The sequence below is a fragment of the Diabrotica virgifera genome, chromosome 9 (genome assembly GCF_917563875.1).
Source record: "Diabrotica virgifera virgifera chromosome 9, PGI_DIABVI_V3a".
In the NCBI taxonomy this organism is placed as follows: domain Eukaryota; kingdom Metazoa; phylum Arthropoda; class Insecta; order Coleoptera; family Chrysomelidae; genus Diabrotica; species Diabrotica virgifera.
Window position 1 is genome coordinate 202,130,070 of NC_065451.1, and position 7,721 is coordinate 202,137,790.

At 31.2% G+C, this 7,721-nt stretch overlaps 1 long non-coding RNA gene across 1 annotated transcript; it reads right to left on the bottom strand.

The window, feature by feature from the left end:
• Positions 1-1,197: 1,197 nt before the first annotated feature.
• Positions 1,198-7,714, bottom strand: LOC126892093 (uncharacterized). The gene is made up of 3 exons (XR_007700672.1): positions 7,589-7,714; positions 4,043-4,137; positions 1,198-3,482 (listed from the first exon to the last, which is right to left on the bottom strand). It is a non-coding gene; the product is annotated as an uncharacterized LOC126892093 (long non-coding RNA).
• Between the last annotated feature and the right edge of the window lie 7 nt (positions 7,715-7,721).

Here is a 7,721-nt window from a genome sequence, read left to right on the forward strand (position 1 = left end):
TTCAACTACTGTCTGACTGAAGATTCTGCAATGGTGTCATTTTATATACCCATAATATATGCAAAAGTATTTAAAAACTTCTAAACCTAAAATAGCACTTCCATATTGTATGATGGTTATGTTGTTCTTTAACTGACAAAATAATTAAATTCAACGTTTTACTCTTTTCAATGATCTTATATTTTCTTAATACCCTTTTACAGGTACAGGTAAAACAAAATAGAATTTTATTTTTATTAGGTTATTTTTATATTCATAGTTTATATTTACATTACAAAAATATTATGTCATTTGTCAAAATAAAAGATTCCTTGCAAGGAGCTAGCATTTTGAATTTCCCGGCGATGTCAATGTGTAAACAACATGACAACGTTGTAAATATTTTGACGCATGCGCAAAGTAGGTAGCCGCCAGCGACATCTTTGGGAGCCGCACTGTATCTTTAGGCGCTCCTCATGATTACTGCATTGCATGACCATAGAGTTATATATTAGCATAGAGAGAGCCTTCACTATGCGCGTTCTGACGACAAGATCTCTTCGACTGGTTTGCGCTATCTCTTTCTAACACATCGTACCGAGAAACTAAGATGACATTAAGGTGTGAGTATAGGCACTGAAGAGGAGGACAACTGTCTCAGCTTAATATGCTTAAGAGTGAAACAGCACTAATCCAAAGAAAAAAGATGGTGTCGTCACTTCGCTTTGAATGACACTCTCTCTATGTCAATATATACCTCTATGTGCATGACATGACATTCTCCTCCATAGAGAAATAAAAAGAGAAGAGAGTGCTTGGTTGCATACATTTGATTGTCACACTAGACGCTAGCGACTCGATGAACTACTTACCGAACTACACGGCTAAAAGCGGGCGTGGCGGGATATTTAAAATTATTTTAGATTTCACTTAGCTATGAAGATCTATTTACAAAAACAAAATAACTGTATTTTTAAGTTTTCTTTAACGTTTTAGTGTAAAAACCTAATTTCTATGAAATAATTTGGAAATTGTAATATTATTTACACATTATTTTATTTATGTCATAAATAATATTACAATTTTAAATTTTTTCATAGAAATTATATTTTTACACAAAAAAATTACAGAAAAAATATTAAAAATACAGTTATGTTGGTTTTGTAAATAGATCTTCGTAAAACATGGGAATAAACACTGGGAAAAAAACTACACACATTTTATTTTTATTAATCTTCACGGCGACCTCTTTATTCATCTTATATTTTACAAAATGCAGATATTACTAGTTTGATTAGTAGCCTAAAAATATCTAAAGAAAAATATTTTTTTTCAGAACTTTCAGAAAAATAGAAAATAATATAAACACTGGGAAAAAAACTACATATATTATATTTTTATTAATCCTCACGAGGACCCCCCACTTACCGCATGCATGTATGGAGTGCTGATAAAACAAAATAAGAAAATCTATGCAGTAAAATTGTTTTGAAATAATGATGTAAAACACAGATCAACACAAAATGCATGCATGTCCCCGCTCTTTATTCTTTAATTATCTTATCTTTTACAAAATGCAGATATATATTACAAATTTGTCTAGTAGCCTAAAAAACCTTATAAGTTATTCTACATTTCCCTCAGAACTTTTTAGAAAAATAGGATACATATATACAGAGTGTAACAAAAATACAGGTCATAAACTAAATCACCTATTCTTTGACCAAAAATAGTTTGAATGAACCTAACTTACCTTATTACAAATATACACATAAAAAAAGTTACAGCCCTTTGAAGTTACAAAATGAAAATCGATTTTTTCGAATATATTGAAAACTATTAGAGATTTTTTATTGAAAATGGACATGTGGCATTTTTATGGCAGGAATATCTTAAAGAAAAATTATAGTGAAATTTGTGTACCCCATAAAAATTTTATGGGGGTTTTGTTCCCTTAAACCCCCCAAACTCTTGTGTACGTTCCAATTAAATTATTATGGTGATACCATTAGTTAAATTCAATATTTTTAAAACTTTTCGGCTCTTAGTGTTTTTTCGACAAGGCAGTTTTATCGAGTTGCGGCTTTTTTTCTAATGTTTAGGTGTAATAAGTTTAGGTGTTTAGGTCTAAATTAGGTGTAATACTATACTCATTATCATGCTGACTGGAAATTGAGCGTTTATTCTTGACTGGGTTATTAATGAAGGAACTATTTCTTTGTTACTAAAAATGTGTACATTTGAAACAGAGATTTCATCAGAAGAATGTGCAGGTATAGGCAAAAGTTGATCATGGACATTGGATATGTGAATTATTTTGGAGGGCACTGCATTATTTAATAGTTTTGTTTTTAAACTGCTTGTAAATTGTGTTTCCTCAAAATGATCTTCACATAAATAACACCTAGTTTCAGTAAATTCAATACCAATAATTTCAAACCAGTCATGACGTCTTTTTAAATCTTTATCTGGAAATCTAAAAAACTTTTTATTTGTATACTCTGGGTCTGTGACAGGATGAAAATACTTGTTATTACAATAGGAAGCTAAACATCCGTGAACATATTTACTGGGTTTGGATTTAGAATTTGACATTGCAAAATGATAAACTAATATTACCTACATACAATATAACCACTATAAATTGTAACTAAACAGAACCTTTATTGATATTTAACCTACCTACTTACAAAACACTGACTTTTGTTACAATACTAGTTTTTTATTTGTATTTACACTATAAAATGATAAACTAATTTTACAGTCGAGTCCATTGGCAGAAAGTGGTTATGACAATCTGTGTGAATAAGGTGAACTTTGTATGTAAATTAATGCCAAAATAAAATTAGTTGTGAAAAACAAACAATAAACAAACCAGAAATGTTGCAAATTGTACTTAAATCTGAAAACGTCCCCAAGCGTCTTTTTTGCACCTCTATTTTTTCGATGTACTGAATCTAGAAAGTTCATAAAAATAACATGTATGTTTACTTAATAACAGGCAGTAGCTGGTTTGTGTTTAGTGTCATGTGTGGAACACAATGGTGCTAAGTAAAAAGTATGTGTTTTATCTCTCCAGGTATTAATGAGAACCATGGACTCAACTGTACCTACATACAATATAACTACCATACCTTTATTAACGTTTAACACCTTGGTTAGCGATCACTTAAACTAATAACCTGTAATTTTGTACCATTTTATCCTTATTTTGAAACCAATATGAGAAACTAAAAACTCTCGCTTTAGAGCATTTTAAATCATTTAATAACAATGGAAGCCAGCGTCTCACACGGTATTACAGTCAATATTTTGTGTGAAATGCTGGCATCTCACACGGTAGCCAAGGTGTTAACCTACCTATTTACATGTACTTACACTATACTTGTTATTCTATTAGTCTACTTGTCTACAAACATGGGAGGCCTATGTCCAGCAGTGGATCTAGAGGGGCTGATGATGATGATGATTAGTCTATATCACTTCTCTGTAATTCCAAGTTCCTGAAAATAAAACAGAAGGCAATTTTAATACAATGCATATAGAGCGTGAATATCGAGGTTAGGGAGTTAAACTAACTCAAAATGTAAAGTGATTTTCTTATTAAATTTGTAAAAGTATTTCTAAGAATACACAAATAGCATTTTGCAACTAAGAAAAAAATAATATTAATTACTGAAAAATATTGAATTAACATTACTTTTAGTAGAATGCAGTAATTAATCACATCATAGTTTTTGAGAAATTAACTCATAAAAGAAAGCAATTTTGATTTGTTGTAAACACCACATGAATGTAATTTAAAAATTTGGTTGTACGTAAATTTTTTACAATAATTATTAAAATTTATTGACCACCATTTTAAGGGTACATTTTTGGACATAGTTATTAATTTAAAAAGTCCACCGAACCCACTGCAGGAAACAGAGATTTTAGTTATCGAGGTCCATAAAACACAAAATATTTGTCATATACCTACCTACCAACAAAGTTCTTTTTTATCTTATGTCTCTGTGGATTAAAGTAAAAATATTTATTATAAATAAAATAATTATTTACCTACCTAATGACATTAATGTTATCTTCAATGTTGCTGTACTTCGTAATTATCCTTTTCAAAAGTTGATGTCTTTGTCGAGTCTGTCTATACTCCCAATCCTAGAACGAAAAAACAAATCAATTTTCTTTTAATGAAAACTAAAAATCAATAAAGAGATATGGTATGCATAGAGACCTATAATTTAAACTTGAATGGTATGAATTAAGAAGTCAATAAATAAAACTGATGATAACATGCTATACACTCTATGTTTTGCGTATGATCAGATTCTTACGGCCTAGGGTTATAACGATATTGAATATTATATGACACACAAAATCTTAGAAGAGTACCTGCACTGGGGTTTGGAAATGAATACCAACAAAACGGAATATATGTGTGTTGGAGGTACACAGCAGGATCTATCATTGGAAAATGAAATAACTATTAATCACTGTCAGGAATATAAATACTTGGGTCTTAAAATTACACAAGATGGAACATTGGACAAGAATAGCCAAGAAAAGTGCACGCAAGGAATGAAAGCTATGGCATTATTAAACACAATCCTATGGGACCAAAAGTATCTCCAAAGAAAATAAACATAACATCTATAACAGCATTGTAACATATAGCAGCGAATTTTGACCACTAAAAGAAAAATCCGAATTCTGGAGAAGAACTGCTCCTATATCAAGAATACATAAAATCAGAAATACAAGAATATTGGAGATAATGGATACGATATACAATACAATTCATACAATATAAAAACAAAGCAACTAAGATGTTTTAAGCCACTACAACGTACGGAAGACGACAGATTACCTACGAAAAGCTGGATAGAAGAAATTCATAGGGAAATGGGAAACTATCAATGAACTGTCAATACGGATGGAATGGCCATGTCCCATTCAAATAGTGAAGCAAGATTGACACCACAGAATAACTAACCATACAGAAGCGAAACTGACTGTCGTTTCCATTGATTGTGTGGGAACCGAAATATTTGACCTTGAGCCCTAGTTACAGAATGGAACTTGATGTTCTAAGGAATAGACCAATTCAAATGATGTGATATTTTTGACAAGTAGTTATTAATTAATTTTGAAATATAAAATTTAACTATAAAATATAAATAAACTATAAAATAAAACATATATAAATATAAAATTTAACTAAAAACAACTGTCACTGTCAGTCTAAAAGTGAGGTTATACCAGTTACGTTGACACATGAGCATGAAAATTATGTTACCATTTTGGGCCTGAGTTTCGCTTCTGTATGGTTAGTTATTCTGTGTTGACACCACTAGGGATGTTCGATACGTATCGATACTTTGAGGTATCGATACTTTATATTTCGATACTCGATATTTTGTATCGATACATTAGTTGGTATCGATACTGTGTATCGATACACCGAATCATAATATCGTATCGAACATTTAACCCCTTATGTTATGCAATACCTTTTGCAACACCGGTTTGGAGAATTATTATGCTCGAACTATTTGGGAATTTAATGACGGTTTGAAGTTAAAATTTTTGAATAAAAGGAAGAAAGAAAGCCTTTTAACTTTTATCATTTCAGGGAAATAGAGAACTACGTAATGTCAACAAAAAATTCAAATATCCTAAATCCTAATATCCATTCTATTGTTATAAGTCACGTTCACGTTTGTCAACAATATAAATAGAAATAACAACAAAGGACAAAGAGTAGCCAGGCAAGGGATTATTATTTCTGTAGAAATTTTATTACCGTAAAATGAGGAATCTTTTAATAAAAGGTCTTTGTCCTCTATTTTCCTTGAATAGAGGTTGGTGGGCCAGGCCAGGTTGCCTGCACGTGGTAACGTGGTCAGCGTGCTCTGTATTTTAATTTTATTACAATAAAGGACGGACTCCATACTGCGCATGCGTATATGTCAAAATAAAGACATCGATATTTTGTACCGATACTTGGAGTATCGATACTTTTGAGTACAATATCATAGGGTATCGATACAGAACCTAACAATACGTATCGATACGATGTATCGATACTTTGGTGAGTATCGAACATCCCTAAGTCACCAACATACAAGAGAGAGGTCCTAGAGAGAGACAGACAAGGTAGTGGAGAATTTGACAGGCCGTGTAATTTGAGTTGCCTATATAAATGGACCCGATTGAATCAGTATTTACAGTTCGTTGAATATTTTAACTTGGCTAAAGGCTGTATGACACTATGCATTTTCTTGTATCATTTCTAATATCGTTTCTGATATCGTTTCTTGTATACATTTTCTTGTATCATTTCTTGTACGTACATTTGTGCCCTGTATGACACTATGCAAGTTCTTGTATCGAAAATTGTATGAAATTCGGCACGTGATTGGTCGAAATTTTGTTTGTCACCCTGTGTCACGTTATGGTAGTACTGCATCTACAGACACAGCTGATTTTAAATATTTTATAAAATTTATAAACTTTTATATAATTAACATTTTAATGTTAACCAGAATTTTACGTTGACTGAGGTTGATTATTTTTGTTTTTATTTTGTTTTGATATTTGTGCTAAAATATTTGCATTAGAATTATCTTCAGTTTGATCCAAATTAGGAACTATTGTATTTTCGTCTATTAAAAAATTATGCACCATGAAACCTAAATTTATAGTTTGAACTTTACTAGGAGCTAAATATATGGTTATTAGTAGAACAGTGGTCCATACCAAACGGTATATTAAGTATCAATAAAATATTTATAAATAATACCTACAAAAACACAAATAAATTCATCAGTACATTATCCCATTTTCATTTCTGCCGCCATTATGAGTAAGTAATTTTGACTTTTTAGATGTTTTACCAGCAGGTTTTACGTTTTTGCTCTTTGCGCAGAAATTGGCGCAGTTCTTGTACAATAATCTGTGCCTGACACAAATTCTTGTATCGTTTCTGATATCGTTTCTTGTATCTGTGTATGACACTATGCATTTTTTTGACATATCAGAAACGATATTAGAAATGATACAAGAAAATGTATAGTGTCATACAGCCTTAAGGCCTAATGCTGATTGGCAGTACATATTTCAAAATTTAACCACTTTTTTGTATTTAGGGGATAAATAGAGTACACAGTGCCATACTTGGTGTTTAGATACTTTTCAGAATTGTTATTTGTATTTATCAAAACAAATACCTACTTTCCTAAAGTATTTGGGAGTTAATAATTTTAAAACCATTTAAATACTAAATTAGTGACTGTTTTATACAAAGTGAAGAAGTCCTTGATTATGTTTTTATGTTACTTTTATATTTAGACTTTTATATTTCCCCGATTTAAGTTGATATAGGCAACTCAAATTACACGGCCTGTCAAAGTTTCCACCACCTTGTCTGTCTCTCTCTAGGACCTCTCTCTTGTATCGTGGCTACATTAGTTATCTTTGTGCCTATTCCATCCGTATTGACAGTTCATTGGAAACTATACATATAGAGAAAGAGGCTTGAAGGAAGATATGTGTTAGGATACAGAAAAAGGCGATTATATAATATATAAAAAATTGTATTTTCACCTACCGATATTCAATTTCAGCAATTCCGGCACTATCCAGTAATGAAAATATGTCCAGTTCAGTAATATTCAGTACAAACCGCCAAATTATCTATTTATGCCGGGCCGGGAAATTGCAATGCAAATTCTCACAACAAA